Source organism: Lepisosteus platostomus, unplaced genomic scaffold, assembly GCF_059453375.1.
Source record: "Lepisosteus platostomus isolate fLepPlt1 unplaced genomic scaffold, fLepPlt1.hap1 Scaffold_30_H1, whole genome shotgun sequence".
Taxonomy (NCBI): domain Eukaryota; kingdom Metazoa; phylum Chordata; class Actinopteri; order Semionotiformes; family Lepisosteidae; genus Lepisosteus; species Lepisosteus platostomus.
This window is the reverse complement of record NW_028291658.1, coordinates 1,320,658-1,340,000: the sequence shown is the minus strand read 5'-3', so window position 1 is coordinate 1,340,000 and position 19,343 is coordinate 1,320,658. Positions and strand designations below refer to the sequence as shown.

At 45.1% G+C, this 19,343-nt stretch overlaps 4 non-coding genes across 4 annotated transcripts; all 4 read right to left on the bottom strand.

Annotated features, from left to right (window-relative positions):
- Window positions 1-8,516: 8,516 nt before the first annotated feature.
- On the bottom strand, window positions 8,517-8,589 carry trnav-cac (transfer RNA valine (anticodon CAC)). Its single transcript has one exon. It is a non-coding gene; the product is annotated as a tRNA-Val (tRNA).
- Window positions 8,590-17,533: 8,944 nt separating this feature from the next.
- Window positions 17,534-17,650, bottom strand: LOC148635132 (U5 spliceosomal RNA). Its single transcript, XR_015933380.1, has one exon. It is a non-coding gene; the product is annotated as a U5 spliceosomal RNA (small nuclear RNA).
- Window positions 17,651-18,041: 391 nt separating this feature from the next.
- On the bottom strand, window positions 18,042-18,158 carry LOC148635131 (U5 spliceosomal RNA). Its single transcript, XR_015933298.1, has one exon. It is a non-coding gene; the product is annotated as a U5 spliceosomal RNA (small nuclear RNA).
- A 391-nt stretch (window positions 18,159-18,549) lies between these two features.
- LOC148635130 (U5 spliceosomal RNA) lies at window positions 18,550-18,666 on the bottom strand. The gene has a single exon (XR_015933321.1). It is a non-coding gene; the product is annotated as a U5 spliceosomal RNA (small nuclear RNA).
- Window positions 18,667-19,343: the final 677 nt, after the last annotated feature.

Below are 19,343 nucleotides of genomic sequence, written 5' to 3'. Positions count from 1 at the left end.
GAAACTCATTTGAACGTCTAGCTACAGCAAATAACAATATCATGATTTATTCAGGATGTGTGGAATCAGCACGTCCCGGAGACAGCTTCCGAAATCGTGAGCATTCTCTGGTGGTGTCCTGCAGGCCTCCTGTGGGCGTGCGTTGGTGGTATAGTGGTGAGCATAGCTGCCTTCCAAGCAGAAAAATGTTTTCAAATGCTGTCATGAGCCTTGGATTGTGACTAGCAAAGCGAAGCCTTTTGAAAGAGCTAAAGCACTGCAAAACGGAATTGAAAGAGAATCTTACAGGGGATTCTGAGCGGTGTCTGCAAACATGCAGTCCGATACGGGTGCTGAAAGCTTGAGCTACTCTCAATGTCATGCTGCCTTTCCCCGGAGTAAATCTGTTACATTGAAAGAATGCTTCTCGCAGGTTCAAAAAGGGACCCTTGTTAATTGGAGAAATCAATGATTTCGAATGAATTCTGTATGCGTTAAAAGACAGCTATACACAGAAAACATGCAGGACACTGCTCATGATGTTTCCCGAGCCGAAACACAGTGCGTTTTTTCAAGCCAGTTGACAAAGCCCACCCACTGAAAACTGCAGCAGATCGTGTAAAGACGTTCAACTTTGTAACTACTGCACGCACGGGAAGCAGAATAAATTCCTCTTTTCAAACTGTCAAAGGTTTGCTTTGCGAACGCCGCAGGACATCGCACAATCTCTTTTGAACAGGGACAAACGATTTCTTATGGGGCGCAGTAAGTACTGTTACTGTCACTGCTCGATACCGACGTTGGCCCACTATACCATGTTCAGCCACCGCTAGAAAATGTACGGCTCTAGCACCTGAGCAAACAACAGGAGGGCCAACGTCAAACGTGTCAGACATGGAGAGTGATGAGAATGGGATTCAAACCCATGTCTGCAGAGCACAATGGATTAGCAGTCCATCGCCTTAACCACTCAGCCACCTTGTCAATGAAACTGGGCTGTCCGGACATGGATTGGCGCGCTCCAGATGATCTTTTTCTTTTTTTTCCCTCGTACTCGAGGGTCATTTTCCTGTTCCACATGCGATTTCAACATTTTCCTTAGGAGATGTCAAGCCAGCAAGCCACTGCTGTGGTTCAGTGGCCAGTGTGGAGTTCAGTGGCCCTGTTGTACACAGAAAGCAAATTGAGCTCCTTGGACATCAAAAGTTCCAGATAAAAGCCATTTGTCACCCTTTCTCTTGGTGTTGATGTTGCTATTGTATGTAAAGGTGGCAACTTGCTCAGCGAGCAGGCGGAGCACACACCGAATGCAGATGTGTCTGAGTGGTGTGTCCAAGTGGCTGCAAAAGGATAATGCTCCTGGGGCGCCGGGGCTTAGTTGGTTAAAGCGCCTGCCTGGTAAATAGGAGATCCTGGGTTTGAATCCCAGCAGTGCCTTCTTTGTTCTGTCTTCTCAAACAGAACTGGTCCTTACAGACAACTGCCTACGGCTAGACTTGCAAGTATTCATTTCCTGTCTTTAACGCAACTTGTTTTTCTTAAAATGGATGCAACTTGCAAAACATGAAATACAAACCTTGCTAATCAGCGCTGGCGGCTGGCAAAAAAAAAAGAAGTCAACAATGTTTTTTTTCTTTAACCTTAACCCTGCTAACGGAGACGAGTTAAACAACCGAGTCTATGCAGCTTAAACGGTCCGCACATCGGGTTCTTAGCTGAAAGGGTGGTAAATCACGCTCACCCCAGTCCTTAATCTTTTAAAGAGGATACAAAATTGAACCTAGTCGCCACATCACATACATCCTGTTCAATGATAAAAAGGTAACATCTATCCTCGCTCCAGAGTAAATCTCACGTTGAGGGCATCTTTTTTTTCACTTTACCGTGAGTCGGGCTCGGCTGCACAGAGGAGAGAGCAGAGCAATGAGGTCACGGGGACAGGGGAGTCACACGCTGGCGGTTTGAACACGCGGAAGATCACTGAGAGATCCACAGTATATGGACCCTCCGTGCGCCATCAGTCCACACTCCGGACTCTGAATCCTGCCATCCGAGTTAAGATCTCGGCGGAACCTGAGGCGCAGTTCTTTCTTAAAACGTAATCTGGTGAGCATTTCTAGAATCGTACTTGTATAAATGCAGCCTTTAATGTGTTGCCAGGTTAAAATTGATGACTTCTTGAACTTCAGTAGGCAACTGCCCTCTTGATTTCGGATTTAATTTCTTTATTTCAGGGGCGCTTTTATGAAGACAGAGTCATGTTCAGGTACTTTGCTTGATGGAGGAAGCTCATTTCGGACTATGTGATCTGCTCACCTGGAAAGGTCTGCTGTACTACTACAAGAGAGAAGTAGAGTCTGGAAGAAGGGACAATTTTATGATGCTTTGGAAGATCATGTTTTTTTTTTTCTTTGAAATCGAAATGAATCAGAATATCAGTGCAAAAGACAAACTCTTGGTTTGGTTTAAATAGATATGGTTTTAAAACAGACAAAATGCAGAAAACAGGTGTTTCTCACTTTTGGAAAAGAATGGACCAGGGGTAATATTTTACTAGTTGCAGTGCTGCAATGTCACACCAGGGCCAGTGGTGCAATGGATAACGTGTCTGACTAAGGAACAGGAGATTGCAGGTTCGACTCCTGCCTGGCTCGGGTTGTTTTTAAACGCCTCGGGCTACTCCCTAAGTAGTCTGTGCTACTTACTGCATTGTAATCGTACCCAGTAAGAGATTTCTTTCATGTAAATGAACTGCACCTGACAGCTTTAGAAAAACACCTGGGCTCAGTACGGTGCTGAGAGCTCAGCGGTGCTGTTTTAATTAGCACGCACTGCATCGGCTATGAGCCCGAACTTTTCAATTATTCCGATTAGTAAATCAACACGTAGTCCACATGAAGGTAGAAATATTCTCTTGTCTGTCTCTTGTTTGTATAGAACTGAATGTCCCTGACATTGTACTGTTAGTTTTAATTGAAGAACGGCATTTGTGTTCAAATATACCAGACAAGTTTATGTAACTACTCATGCGACACTCAGTTGTAATTAGTCAAGAAATAAAGTCGAACAACAGCTGCGGGTTTGATTCTGAACGTATCAGATTGCAGCGCGTTTTACTTCCATTGACAAATGATAGAGATTCGAAGAGAGATCCTTCAGACCAGCAAGCAAACCCACGGCTATTTCGGTTTTCTATCTAGGCAACGTTGGTGTCTGCAATAGCATACATGAAAGCGTGCTGCAATTTCTGTGGCTACATTTGTTGCAGGTCATGCACAGTAAGAGTGTTTCTAACACCAAAAAAAAAGTCAACAATTAGCGATCACGCCTTCTCCTCAGTTAACCCACTGAAACCCTTGCTGTTAACAGTTCTTTACTGCGTGCTTTACGAGCACCTACATATCGTGTCGGTTCTTTCAGCTTTATTCATTAGGTTTTCAAAGGCATAAGTAGAGCACCAGAGGTGCGAACGCCAAATGTGTGGTTATCTGAAGAATTGCTTCCCATGGCAGCGGGTCCAAGCGATTTCGCGTTGTTATAGTACCAGGAAAGGAGAAGCGGCACTTCGCCTCTGCCGCGCAGGCACAAGGCGACGTGCGGCAGACGCCGGAATCGGCAAGTTTCGAACCTGCGCGGGGAAGCCCAACGCATTTTGAGCCCATCGCCTTAACCACTCGGCCACGACAAAAGCGAGCCCATCGCCGCCGCATTCCTCCTATAATCAAACACGGACTGCGAGGTGGCTGCGGAAACCTTTTTAAAGTTGCTCTCCGTTAAAGAAAAATACCTTTCACAAGATACGTGCCGGCAGACAGACACGCCTCAGAGGGTTTAAGGCTGGCTTCACGTTCAAATGATAAAGTCCCCCCGTCCGGATGTCAAAATGCAACTTTGGCAGACAGAACAAACATCAACAAACCACAAATGTGGACAAGGATTTTACAAGCTGCACCACACTGCACTTTCAAAAGCATTTACGTTCGTGTTAGACGCAGGAATTGCCTTTGATTTGCGCGCTTACGAACGCCATGGAAAACGAAACAAAACTAAAGCCCTCAGCTCCTGCAAGTGATTATAATGCCGTTACGTGTCGAAGCAGTAATTTACGTCATCCTACCACTGCAACACGGGGAATAGAGAGAAATGAGCACACGCTACGAATCGTCTCAATCACTCCCTAGAGTCGTAAGGCGCATTGAAGGGTGCACCCCCATCATTAATCGTTGCGCCTCTGTGAAAGGAAAGCTCTTGGGCAGTCTTTGAAACAGCTCGGATGAAACACTTGATTTCTTCCATGTGCATCTGGAGCCCACCCAGTGGGCAAAAGACGTATAATATACGTCTATTAAACGCATACCTTAGACGTCTAAATGTGGTCTACAATTCGTCTAGAATGAAATTCTAATATACGTCTAAAGTTATACGTCAATTATACGTCTATGTTTAGACGTTCATTATACATAAATGGTTGGAGTTCTATTATACGGATAAATTTAGAGGACTATTATACATACATGTTTGGAGTTCCGGATAACTTTAGAGGTCTATTATACGGATAACTTTAGAGGACTATTATACGTATATGGTTAGAGGTCTATTATACGTATATGGTTAGAGGTCTGTTATACGTATATGGTTAGAGGTCTATTATACGGATAACTTTAGAGGTCTATTATACGTATATGGTTAGAGGTCTATTATACGGATAACATTAGAGGTCTATTATACGTATATGGGTAGAGGTCTATTATACGTATATGGGTAGAGGTCTATTATACATCAAAGATAGATTTTATAGGTGTAGAAACAAGTAAACCAAGCCAATGATTAGGTTTAGAAATGTATTCTGAAAATACACATTCACACCTGAAACATATGTATTTCAAATTATACATTGTATACAATCAATCAACAATCAACATATGGGCAATAATCATAAAAAACACAACTAGTCTTAAACTTCAGCTACAAATTCTGGTAACATGGCAATATACAGTAAAGTAATGACAAACACAAAACTAATTACATTAACAGACTAACTCAAAACCACATTTTAAGTCAAATATACATTTTAAAATGTACAACTTCTATATTTCCAAGAAAAAAAATATTACAATGGAAGTTAAGACGATTTTTGTCCACTATTTGCAAAACCTGTCTAATTGTCCTAACAGTTAGAACCAAAAACCAAAAATTATTTTCAGTGTCCAGATCTCCTGGCCCCCTGCCTTGCATATGCATTCTTCAAGTAACACATTGCGTGCTCCTTTATTTCTTTTTCTGTTGATATAGGGTGGGACTTCAGCACCGCAGCTAGGAGAAAATTATATAATATTACTTCCCAAATAAATGATGATTAATATCTTCTTTAGTATAATCTAAAAAATGAACGGTTTACTAAGCTCAAAACTGAAATAAATGTATCAAATTTGGCTTGCATCATAGCAGTTGAGCAATAAAGTCTGTCCTTATTAAAGAGAACCCAAAGTTTGAAAGTACAACATAAAATAAGAATAGAGAAACGGCAAAACGATTATGTGTCATCTTCCCCATTCACACTATTTTTATGTGCCATTTTTTGCTTATTCACGTACTATTTTAATCAAAATAATATTAAGAAAGATCTGTATGTATTCAGATAGTATTATTATTGTTCATACTTACTCGTCAAAAGAGGATTGCTGAGATATTTGTGGATATACTTCTACGTTTGAAAAACGTGTCCAAAATGGTGACCAACGAATACTAGCAATGCATTGTGGTATATAAGCGGAAAATATGCTGGGTTCGATATTTTCTCAATGTATGTGTTTATTAATGTTTTCGATATTATGGTTGAAATTTAACATTGATAATACATCGCGGCTATGTGCCCCCTGCTATGAGCTGATGTGCAATTTTAACGCATGCAGTTAGTAAGGGTCGGTCACTGTTGTATAATATAATATATAATGACATTATGGAATAGGATGGGGACAGGCCTGGCATCACGGGGGGAGGGAGGAATGTTTTGGGCAAAAAGATTTACCTAACTTGAACTTGAACTTGAACTTGAACTTGAACTTGAACTTTATTGCCATATGTAACCGGTACTGGTACAATGGAATTCTTACTTACAGAAAGTCTCTCGATTATAAAACAAGTGTAAAAAACAAAACAAAGTGCAAACAGTGCATCAAGACAATGTACAAACAAACAATAGACAATGTGCAAGTAAACATGCAGACAGTTTGACTGTAAACAATACAGACGTGTAAACAATGACTGGAGACGTACAATTAATAAATTACAATGAGGTAGATGGTGATGGTGTAGGTGTGGTCCGAGGGGGATGGCTAAATGTGTTCGCCAGTCTCACTGCTTGTGGATAGAAGCTATTGAAGAATCTAGTGGTAAGTGTCCGTATGCTCTTATATCTCTTGCCTGAGGGCAGTGGGGTGAAGAGCTCATGCCCGGGGTGGTGACTGTCCTCTGTGATGGCCAGAATTCTACCACGGCAGCGGTCCTCATAGAGCTGTTTAATCTCGGTGAGACCGCAGCCGATGATCTTCTGGGCCATATTGACCATTCTCTGCAGTGCCTTTCTTTCTCGCGAAGAGGTGTTGCCATACCACACGGTGATCCCGTTGGTGAGGACGCTCTCGATAGTGCAGCGGTAGAAGTTCACCAACACATGTGTTGGCATCCCCCATCGCTTGAGGCACCTCAAGAAATAAAGGCGCTGCTGAGCCTTCTTCATGATAGAGTCAGTGTTCACAGTCCAGGTTAGATCTTTAGAGATGTGAATTCCCAAAAACCTAAAGCTGGTGACTGTTTCCACTTCCGTTCCATCAATACTGAGTGGGTTGTGAGTGTGTGGCCTGTGTCTCCGAAAGTCCACTATTAGCTCTTTCGTTTTCTTTATGTTCAAGTCCAGGTTATTGCTATGACACCACCTAAGCAGCTGTACAACTTAATTTGCGCCCTAAAAAAATAGTTGTACTTTGTCAATGGTCAGACAACACTAAAAGACACGAACAGTCACTCAGTCTGTTTGATGGGCAGGAGGTCTATCCGTCCAGGAACTGCACATATCAGTGTCGTTATTGAATGTCAACATTACGATCCTGTTTGCTCAGGTGGACCGATTCCTTGCAGTTTTTTATCATTATACTTAAATTCGTTATATAACTAGGACTAGTTATAGCAGTCTGTGCTTTCTGTTGGTTTTACAACATTTTTTTCTTAACGATTCAGAACGTCCATGTAGCTGCAAAAATGAACGCTTATGGTACTTTTCGCTCCAGGCAATACAAACCGTGAGAGTGACGAAAAATGTGAAACTGAACTTCATCGCAAATACCAGATTGCTAGTTGATATCTTCTATCATGAAGCACTAATCAATCAACAGCTCCATTTCAACCGAAATATCACCCCCGCTCAGAATTTCAGACGCCCACCTACAGATTTTTCCCCGGGCACCGCGCACTGATGGGGGACGGGGTGTCCAGGAAATGGTATCAACTTTTCTCAAGAAAATAAAAATAGAAACTCTATAGGCACTCAAACATTTTACTGTTTTTTTTCAGGCAGGTGGCAAGACCCCTCCGCAAAACCCTTGTATGCCAAGCTGTGGGCATTGATTCGTCGAATATACGTATATTCACGGCGAAAATACGGCTATACGTATATATACGTCGCCTCGACGTATAATCAACGTCGAATTGCAACCGTAAAATCGACGACATTAATAAACGCATATATAACGTCGAAAACACATCTAACACTAGGAGTATACAGCACTCTGCACAGTGTACGAAGTAAATTATTTTAGCAGTAATTAATTTATTATATTTACTATATTTATTATACACGTGTAAATTAATTACTGCGAAAATAATTTACTTCGTACACTGTGCAGAGTGCCGTATACTCTTAGTTGCGGAACACACGATACATACAGTAAAAAGCCTCAGGCACTGTGTTAGATGTGTTTTCGACGTTATATATGCGTTTATTAATGTTTATTTCACAGCGTCGTGCACCTTTTCATTGCTCTCGCTTTCAGAGCCTCCGCACGGCACACGACTCGACATCAGGAAGCACATTGAAGTGAAAGCAGGGAGCGCTGCGACATGCACTGTGCAGATCCCGCCACACTAAGAGGTATATAAGCGTCAAAGGCAAGTCATTCCGAGTTGGTCGTTTGTGTTTTCCGTTCAGACGCGAAATGCTGAAATGATCTCTCGGCTCCTCAGTTGTCATTTCTGCTCCGTAAAGGAATCACAGCACGCGTCGGCTTCCAGCACGGTGGGTCGGGACACAATGCCGGGGGTCGGAGAGAGCGATGTCTTCCTCGTTAGTATAGGACCTGTCACCTGTCCCCACCTGTCACGCGGGAGACCGGGGTACATCAGGACGGACATTGAAGTGAAAGCAGGATGCGCTGCGACATGCACTGTGCAGATCCCGCCACACTAAGAGGTGAGTGGGTCTGTTCGATCACAGCGCTAGGCGAATCCCCAATCCCCTTTTGTGCGTGGCGACAAAAGAAGTCTGTTTCCGCCCGGTTTCGAACCGAGGACCTTTCGCGTGTGAGGCGAACGTGATAACCACTACACTACGGAAACAGTGATAAGATGTGCCCAGCGGCCCAGTGCTGAGTTTCGCCAATGCGATTCACCTGCTTCCAGTGCCTTTATTGGAGTGCGCTGATCGACCGTGCTCTCTCTCCAGAGTCCAGCACGCCTGTCATGGACGGATCAGGAAAGGCGGCGCCACATTCTACAGCCCTCTCCACTCAATCGACGAAATCGGGCTACTGAAGTGGAGAAAATCGCCTCTCCAGAAAGTGCAAATATCATCTTGGAGAGTATAAATCCTATTGCCGAAGGTCAGCCCTGTCTACCAGAGTAACCCTCCCACCTCCTGCAGCGATGGTCAGCTCGTCTCACACGTGAGAAGTTTCGGCTGGAAACAAGCGCCCCCTCTTCTCGCACGTTGAGTAGTTTTAATGCGGCTCCTTCGTACACGGTGCTGATCTTTTGGAAAGCAGGAGGCAGAACCGACACGTTCCTATACCGGGAGTCGAACCGGGGCCGCCTGGGTGAAAACCAGGAATCCTAACCGCTAGACCATATGGGAGCGAACAACCCTGCTGTTCCGGGCATCATGCAAGCAAACTACATAAATATGAGAAAACACGGAAGAGAGTTGTCACTCAGAGTGTCGAAGGGTCGATGTATACTGGGACTCAGTTGAAATGCAACGTCAGGACTTTTCCGAATTATGTCACACGAAGAGAGCACAGCCTTTCCCGCCCTGCCACGTGTGTATCGGTAACTCGCCGTGATCGTATAGTGGTCAGTACTTTGCGTTATGGCCGCAACAACCCAGGTTCGAATCCGGGTCACGGCAGAATAGGGGCGTCTGCTTTTACTACTTGCACTAATGAAGGCAAAAAAAAAGCCAATCGATGTGAACGAACGGCGCTTTACAGAGGAGTACTGCTTGACTGGATCGTTGATGAACGACAGAGGCCACTCCGACCTCTTCTCGGGTTTCTTCAATGACTTACTAAGGATCTTCTTCACATTCGCCCATGTAGGGGAAGCCAGTTACACCAAAGCAAACGCAGGAAAGTGCAATTCAAGCAGAGACCAGGAGGGACTTGTTTACACCGAGAGTGGTCGGAATATGGAACAATGCGCCCTGTTGCTGGAGTCGATTCTTGATTAGATCTTGGGCTTACTAAGAGGCCCCCGCTGGATACTAATCTTTCTGTTGTTCTCGCAGGTGTTGCGCTGCTTTTGAGCCGACAGAGCTCGTCTTGGTCTGTCGGGATAGCCCAATTGCAAATGTTTGGCTCCAGGTACAGAAGGAATGTGCGTTTGGTACAAGAGTGCATGAAGGCACCGGAAATACAGTGGGAACAAATGACTGGTGGTTCAAGACCTCTGTGAAGTGCAGGAGCGTGCAAGAAGAGGCTGTTTTCACCCGGTCTCGAACCTGGGACCTTTCGCATGTTAGGCGAACGTGATAACCACTACACTACGGAAACCTGTAGGGTTTGTTGCTGGTGTATCGCTTGCGTTTCGGGCTGAGAAAGGGAAGCGTCACTTTAGGCAGGGGGCGCTGGAGAGAGGAACAAAGGGAGCGATGAAACAAAATGCCGAAACCCGGGATCGAGCCAGGGACCTTTAGAACATACTCTCATGAATCGTTAGAATACGTGCGTTTGATCATCAATGGCGTAACAACCACATTCGTTCGACTTGAGCCATCAAGCTCATAGTTTTCAAATCTTGAAAGCTGTCATTGAGCACATCATAGTGTGCAGTACGCCCCGTAACTTGCGTACTTCAACAGAAAGAAGAGCAGACAGCACCATAAATATGTGAGGCGCAGAGAGTGCAAGGCGAGCCGCACACGTTTCGGTGTCTGAGAGAGGGCAGTTTTTGCTTCTGCATTTCCCAAGTAAGGACACATGACAACAAGCGATCGCGGTGCTCATTTACGACATAGTGGTGATGAGTTTTCAGTACGTGTTCTTTTGAACGAGCAATGAGGTTGCTGCCTTGGACAGCTGACTGCACGCTCATTGTGCCACGTGATGAGTATTCACCAGGCTCGTTCAGTCATTAGTCACATTCCATCGTTTGCCATAAGCAGATGCTGCAAGGTGATGTGGATATCAGTTCCCAGTCTTGTGGACGAGGACAAAAAGAGCACACAAGGGCTCATCCAGGAGTTGAAGCCAGGACCTCCCGCACCCTAAGCGAGAATCATACCCCTAAACCAATGAGCCACGGCAGCACTTTCCATTTTATTCTGTCAGCGAGCTTGAGGACGGGGGAGAGGCGTCATTCGCTCGTCCAGTCAGACCTTCATCAATAAGTCAAGAAAGCCGCAATTACACGACTGCCTTGCAGACGAAGGGCAGTGAACTGCACTCGGTAAGAGGGGAACAAGCGGCACTAGGCGACACCGAGGCATGAGCCCCAGCGAGGGGGGTTAGCTTGTATGGTACAGCGCTCGCTTTGCATGCGAGAGGTAGCGGGATCATTTCCCACGTCCTCCAGGTGTGTGCTTAGAGCTTGATGTGCCGAAAGGTGTCCTTTAGCCTGTGGTCACGCCTTGCATGGAGAGCGTCATGCAGCTGTCAATCATTTTGCAGCCACGCCCCCTCTTCATCTTCTCTCTGCCTTAAGCGTCTCCGCCACTCTCTCTTGACATTTCATGTCAGCATGTCAGAAGTCCGAGTGACGTTTTTAATGGCTGAGTGAGGGCACGATGCTGAAGCGGAGAGGCCACTTCAGCCAGAGAGACTTGTGCTAGGTGAGATCTGAAAAACGGACTCGCAACAGAAACAGACCAAAAAAGTATCGGTGAGATCAAAAGGCAAATGCAACATCCAGCAGAGGGCGTCTAAAGATTGGGGAACGGGCGACTGAAATCCATATGAGGCAAACTTTCCGGCTGTGCACTGCAGCTGGCCTCGTTGGCGTAGTTGGTACCGCGTCAGTCTCATCATCTGAAGGTCCTGAGTTTGATCCTCACACGGGGCAGGGCTGCTTCCTCTCTTGCTCTTTTCAAACACTTGCGGCAACTGTTCGCTCATAACCACGTCTGGAATGCGTGACCTTTACACGGGGGAGAAGCAACGCCGCATCCCTTTTCTAAAGAACATTCACATTCAGAAATAAGTCAAGAAATTTGCCATTACTTTTGCTGTCAGCCTGCCCATGTTGCCAAAGAAAGATTCACTCGGCGTCAACATGACAGAACAGCGATCACTTGAAAACACTGTTCCACACTCCGTAAGCAAGAACTTCAGTGTTTGCAGTCACCCGATATGCCGATAGTCAAAGGAGCACAAAACACAAACCGTCAAAAGACAAGATGAGTTGATGGAAAGAGCGTTGAATTGATGAGCACAAAAGTTCAGCTCGTACAATAGGCAACGAAGGTCCCGGCGTCATCATCGCACTTGAAAGGACTGCCTTGCAGACTAAGGGCAGTGGGAGGTTGCTGTTTTGAGATGGAGGCATTGGGATGGTGGGCCGAGATCTATTCTTCTTAAGGAATTCTTCATCATGAAAGATCGGTCCACAGGTCATCCAAAGAACTTACAAATTTTTGGGACTCAGGGAATCACGTGGTTCCGGAAGGGAGTGAAGTGCTCAAACACATGACATGCCCCCTTGATCTCACATGCACAATTCTGCTGCAACATGCACAGCTACCATCCACACCAGGCAGTGGGGCTTCAGCAGAATTTGCTACGCCACCTGCAATTACATATCCAGCTGCACACATATACATGGCCCCTCTGTCCTTTTCAGGATCTCAAAAAAAAGCATAGCGTGGTTTTCCTGCAACCCGATTGACCGCATCTCCCTCAGAATGTGCCCCGTTGCATTCATTGCTGAAGCAGGATGGAGGCTAACGGACATGCCAGAACAGTTAGGCTCAGCGATCTCTCCAAAATATTGTGGTTGTAGTGGAAGAAATATGGTTTAAATTGTACCTTGGTATTTCAAACTCTCTCTAGAATGTTATCCATTTCTATTTTATTTTGACAGGAACTGGCTAATGACACTAGATGAAAAGAGAAGAAAGAAAACACAACGTTTCGGCCGTGGAGCCTTCTTCAGGTGTGAGGGCTCCACGGCTGAAATGTTGTGTTTTCTTTCTTCTCTTTTAAGCATGGAATAGACCTATTACTTGTTCCTTTGCAGCCTACGCATGCTGACACAGCTCCCCACCTGAACTGCTAATGATGCCTGGTAGTTTGTGGTACTTGGTTATTGTCTTATGTTTGCTCAAACTGCATATGTGTGATTGCATATTTTTTGGTATTTTCATATGTCAATATTTAATTCACTGACATTCCTGTATGCTTGGAAGAAAGGTAGATTGGATTTGGCACAGGACGCCTGCCCATATTTGTTGATCATTGTTGGGCTGGAAAAACAATTATAAAAAGTGTATGAAAAAAGCTCTCTCCAATATTTCCCTTCTCTTCGCCATGGTTACACTGCCTGTTCCTTCCGTCTTTTGTCCTTCTACAAAGATTCCAGGGCTCTTTTTCCATCATAATATCAGAAGCCAAAACAGCATTTGTAATGTTGGTAGCTGGAAGAGGTTAAGTATGTTTGCAAGACCTAGTTGATTACACCACAGACTTACTTTGTTGTTGTCAGTTTTTTTTTTCTCTTTTAAAGGCTGTAGGTGGGGTGTGATGGACTGTACAACTATCATAGAAGATTTTTTCAGGACACATCGCAGTTCCATAGTAGAATTTATCAATAGTAGAATTCCATAGGACATTATTTACCAACATATTACCCAGTGTGAGACTCTGCCAGTAAACCTCAGAGCATTGAGTTCTCCACTGATAAAGATGGCTGTCTGAAGTCATGAAATCCACTGCTGGGATGCCTGAGAGACAGTAATTGAATCTTGGCTGGAATTAGGCTTTCTATTAGTGTTGATCTTTGGGAATTATGTGGTAAAAAGGGAAAACTCCTTTACTTTAGTCACTTTGAATGTTCAAATGTACAGAACCTGCAAAACTAAGCAATGAAAAAAATCCATCACCACTCTCATGATAGCATAACTCATAGTCTCTGCTGTTGTGTAACAATACACACTTTCAATTTTCTTATCGCCTGTCTCCAGAGAGAATGTTGTTAGTGCTGATGACCTTGAATTAGACCTTGTTGACTCTGTAAAACAATCTTCCTCTGCTTAGATTTTCACTCAGATTGATTTTGTTCTCAGATTATTCCTGGCAGGACTGAGTTTCTAGGAAATGAAAAGTGAAAGAAAAAGTACAGAAGATCAGCCCTTGAATATACAACATTGTGCAGTGAGATTGTTAAATGTATTAGCTGCTATCCCGTGCTAGAGCCTGTTGTGGTAAGCAGTGGATGACAGGATCTAGCATAGATACTAATGAAACACTGTTAATGAAAGATAAAACACTTGAGTCTTATTTTAGTTTTCCATTTCCCTTTCATTTGTGATGTACTGTACAACAGGCCACAGAACATGCACAAAAACAGATATGCACACATTCACACCAGGCAATGACAGTCTGCCCAGTCAGAATCTGAGCTGAGGTATCAGAATTCTGAATTCCCTGAATTCTGTCAGCCCCTATAATCGGTGTTAGTAACTTAAAGGAAAAACATTCCCCCTGGCCCAAACAGTGATTCTAACCAGGAGAGAAAAGCCGGTGTATCTTTTATGCCTCTCTGTTTATTCACATTGTCTTTTAGTTCTTTCAAATGCTGAATAGCGAGCGTAAGATTTCCGTTATCATCGTCATTAGCTGGAATATATGTACAACAGGAGTCTCCTACTAAAGCATAGACTCCTCCAGATGCTGCATTTTGAAGGTCCAGCACGAACCTGTTCTGAAGTACCATTAATCTAACTCCCCTTAATTCTTGTTTGATAGCGTCTAAGCCTTCTAACGTGATATTAATAAAAGAGTACATTTCATAAAAAGTCGCATGGGTGAGGCTGTAGAATGAGGCATTAAAGCACATATATAACAAGATGCATTACATTTCTTTAACTTTACAGTATGATTTATAAATTTATACCACAAATTACTCATATCCCCCTCATTATCAGTTTCATTCAGCCAGTTTGTATACAAAGAGGCTTCGTGTTTAGATTCTTCCTCTTTTGGGGTGGTGACAGGCTTCTACATAAAAAGGAAAAAGGCTGTGCACATCAGTCCCAAGCAGGTTATCCCCATCTGTCCTTGTGGAGACATCACTCCTGCGCTTTGCTCAGTTCGTTTGTGACCTTTTTACAGTGGGAAGCATGAATCCAGGGCACCATTTCTGTGACCTTCACAGCAGTGGCAGTGGTCAGCAGCACCTGGTACAGCCCCCTCCACCTGAGTGAACACCATTTCTTTTTCCTAAAGTCTTTCACCAGAATCCAGTCTCCTTATTCACTCATTAGTTCTTACAGCACAGGTAAATCCCTGTGGGCTGGAGCCCAGCATAATCTTAGGCTTTTTTGGTCAACATTGGCCAACAGATTGGTCAACAACTGGGTAATAACTCTTAGAAAAATCTACACATTGTTCCCCTGCCTCAGCTGTGACGTTTTGCAGAACAATTCTAGCTGAAGTTGTAAAATTTCTCTTTGTTCCGTTCCTGCAAAACATCTTATTATGAACAAACAAACCACAATAATCATTTGCATCTAGGGGAATCACTCCCAAGGGTAACCCCCCTTAAAACTATATTGTTCTACCCATCAGGTTCTGCCACTAGATAAGAGAACCTTTCCCATGAAATCATTTTTTGATCTTCATGATCCTTTCAGGGCGTACAATTAGCACAGAAGCAGCAGCTTTAGTCCACATGTTTTTCAAACAGGATATTAACGATATGATCATAACGAATAATACCAGACCCACAAATATGTATTGAACCAGAGACCCTCTCCATGTTCCTAGCACAGACTGTAGCCATGCACCAATGCCCCAATCATCTGGATTATAATTATGATATATATTTTTCTTCATCATAGATGTGCTTTGCTAAGTCCTAGCAACCTACAATACTACAATAGAGAATTAGCAAATTCAACAATCCATTCGTCCAGCTAAATTCGTCTCTCCAGGAAGTTTCATTGATTGGCCCGTGATGATATCAAACAGGCTGTTACACAGTTCTGTTTGATCCAGCCCGCATCCCATGGCGTTCCTTCAGTCTGATGTCTAGTCGATCTTTCAGAGATCTGTTCCTTCATTCCACTGTTCCAGCAGACTGAGGATGATCTCAGTCCATCTCACTCCGAACAATGCAGCCACAGCCTGACACACCTTCCCCGTGAAGTGTGTTCCTTGATCATAATACAAGGGGCAGGGCAGTGCCCACCGAGGGCTTATCTCTGTTATCAAGTGTTTGGTAGACACAGAGGCAGTGGCAGCAACCCACTGGGAAAACAGATTATAAGAGCCCAGGTTTCCCTTTACAATTTTCAATTTCCCAGGTTTGAAAGGTTCCTCAGGAGCAGGCCTTTTGAGCTGTTGCACCCGCACCTGAACTGTAGTTGAGTTCCCTTGATAAACATTACATCCAGATACCACATAAGTGGTTACTGCTTCAAACCCGGTTCTCACTCAGTTTTGGGTAACCGGCACACCATTTGACTCCCACCTGGGTGTCCAACAGAGTGCATTTGTCGGGCTATAAAGGGCATTAGGCTGTGAGGGCATGCAGGGCGTCTGGTGTGCTGTCAGCTCCACACCCCATCATCCTGCAGCCCCATAATCTTTTCTAACCATGTCCATTTCTCTGCTTCACAGAGGTCTCAGACTACTGTTCTACAAGTATTGCTCACCTGACAGTTGCATCTGCAAAGTTGTTCCCTCGAGTTACTGGAAACATTTCTTTATTATGTGATTTACACATTACCACAGCTACTTCAGTCAGTAGCTGCAAAGCTTCTAATAGTTCAGAGATAAACCCAGCATTCTTAACTGGAGTCCCTGCCGTGTTGAGAAAATCCCTATTCCTGCACCACCATCCAAAATTGTGGCATGCACCAAATGTATATATAGAGTCTATATACATATGCAGCCATTCAAAACAAGCGGGGTATGCTGCGGTATAACACGGTGGGAGTGTCGCAGTATACCGCATCATACCGGACGCAAATTAGATTATGTTAATAGTATCCGGAATCACCTTGTAAAATCGCCAGGTGGAGCTAATAAAGGTTAACCTCTCCTGTACAGCATTTGAGCTGTCACCAGAAAACGTCAGTTTTGAATCCTGATCACTGCTGAGGGACAATCTTTATTCAATTAAGAATTTAAGGTGTATACTCTTTAGACTTTTAAATTTAAACAGTGTATTACAGCATGTTAATCATTAAACATTAAAAAGGCGGTATATTTTATAAAGGCAAGATTGTTCTGTTGGACAAAAGTACACAACCTACCACCTTTATCATAAATATTTTAATTATGCAGGAATATTTTATGCATCAAAGTCTTTACTGAAGATATTACTAAGAGTATTAATAATGAATGACCTTGGACAAGCTGTAAGCTCAAAGTATTACCCTGGTCCACATTCTTTGTAACCGTCTTTGTAAACGAAAAGAGTTTATTTTTTCATTGACAAAAAGTAACACCACAGCATTTAGTTAATCCGATCACGCAAGCCCAGGCCGCCTTCAAAGCCTCTGTGCTGCCGGTCGTGGTTTGCAATGCACCTGGCCTTACAAACGAGCCAGTGGGGCCCGTTCAGCTCCGGGCTCATCGCCTGCGGCTCACGGCTTGCGAGCGTGCCCAATCCGTGCGATAACTCGGAAAACACCCGGCCACACTGTGCCGGAAACGACGCACTCTGGGAAGCCGCTATGGAAAGCGAGGTCCCAAGATCCCCTGCGGCCGGACACTTCCCACCCCCCAAAGAAAAGAGCGGCAATCAGACGGCCGAGACCGAGGACTCGCGGAGCAGACTGCCACAATCGCCATAACAAGACCGATTGCGAGCGTTTTTGTTTTCTCTCTTTGACCAGCCAGGCTGCGCCCCACCCGAAGGCAGGGAAGCGCAAAAATTGCATGGAACTCATTCATGCTCCTCTCCATGGAAATCTTTAATAAAAGGCGAAAGATTTGTACGAGATGAAAAGAAACCAGAGTGCATGGCTGCACGGCTGCAGGAGCCCAGGCCGCCTTCAAAGCCTCTGCGCTGCCGGTCGTGGTTGGCAATGCACCTGGCCTTACAAACGAGCCAGTGGGGCCCGTTCAGCTCCGGGCTCATCGCCTGCGGCTCACGGCTTGCGAGCGTGCCCAATCCGTGCGATAACTCGGAAAACACCCGGCCACACTGTGCCGGAAACGACGCACTCTGGGAAGCCGCTATGCAAAGCGAGGTCCCAAGATCCCCTGCGGCCGGACACTTCCCCCCCCCCAAAGAAAAGAGCGCCAATCAGACGGCCGGAGACCGAGGACTCGCGGAGCAGACTGCCACAATCGCCATAACAAGACCGATTGCGAGCGTTTTTGTTTTCTTTCTTTGACCAGCCAGGCTGCGCCCCACCCGAAGGCAGGGAAGCACAAAAATTGCATGGAACTCAATCATGCTCCTCTCCACGGAAATCTTTAGTAAAAGGCGAAAGATTTGTACGAGATGAAGAGAAACCAGAGTGTGTGGCTGCACAGCTGCAGGAGCCCAGGCCGCCTTCAAGGCCTCTGCGCTGCCGGTCGTGGTTGGCAATACACCTGGCCTTACAAACGAGCCAGTGGGGCCCGTTCAGCTCCGGGCTCATCACCTGCGGCTCACGGCTTGCGAGCGTGCCCAATCCGTGCGATAACTCGGAAAACACCCGGCCACACTGTGCCGGAAACGACGCACTCTGGGAAGCCGCTATGCAAAGCGAGGTCCCAAGATCCCCTGCGGCCGGACACTTCCCACCCCCCAAAGAAAAGAGCGCCAATCAGACGGCCGGAGACCGAGGACTCGCGGAGCAGACTGCCACAATCGCCATAACAAGACCGATTGCGAGCGTTTTTGTTTTCTCTCTTTGACCAGCCAGGCTGCGCCCCACCCGAAGGCAGGGAAGCACAAAAATTGCATGGAACTCATTCGTGCTCCTCTCCACGGAAATCTTTAGTAAAAGGCGAAAGATTTGTACGAGATGAAAAGAAACCAGAGTGCATGGCTGATTAAGGCCATTTAAGGCCTTAATCAGGCAATTAAGGCCCACACCGATCCTGAGCCTCAGAACTCCGGGCGCAATTAAGGCCCAAACCAGTTCTGACCTTCAGAACTCCGGGCGCAATTAAGGCCCACACCAGTCCTGAACTTCACGGTAAGGGTCCAAAACCCGGTCAAAAACTCCACGCGCAATTAAGGCATAAACCAGCTTCGAACGCCTGTACACAATACCGCGGAACCCCTGCCAGACCAAATTCTGGGCTTACAGCAAACAACCCATTACATACACCGGTGTCTTCCCCGGGCCAGAGGAATTCAGAAACTCACGTTTACTCCGTCATCTCGGGCGATTCTCGCAGGGAGCAGAGATTTCCCAATCGGTCAGAGAGAGTCGGGACTTTTAAATAAAAGAGGAGTCCTTACCTCTTAGTTATGTGCGCGCTGACCATCTCTCCTGCCGATGGGAAGTTCTGCGCCTTCTGGAGCATCTGCCGACTACGCCAAATTTGTTGTAACAGAAGAAATAAGGTTCTTGATCCCGAGATGAAGTAAAACAGATGAGTTTATTGCATGCAAGGAACAATAAAGCCGAAGTCTTGTTTCCCGCAAGAAACAACAAAACCGAAGTATTGTTCCCCGTACTGTTACAAACTTTTGGGTTATATAGTGTTTTCTTC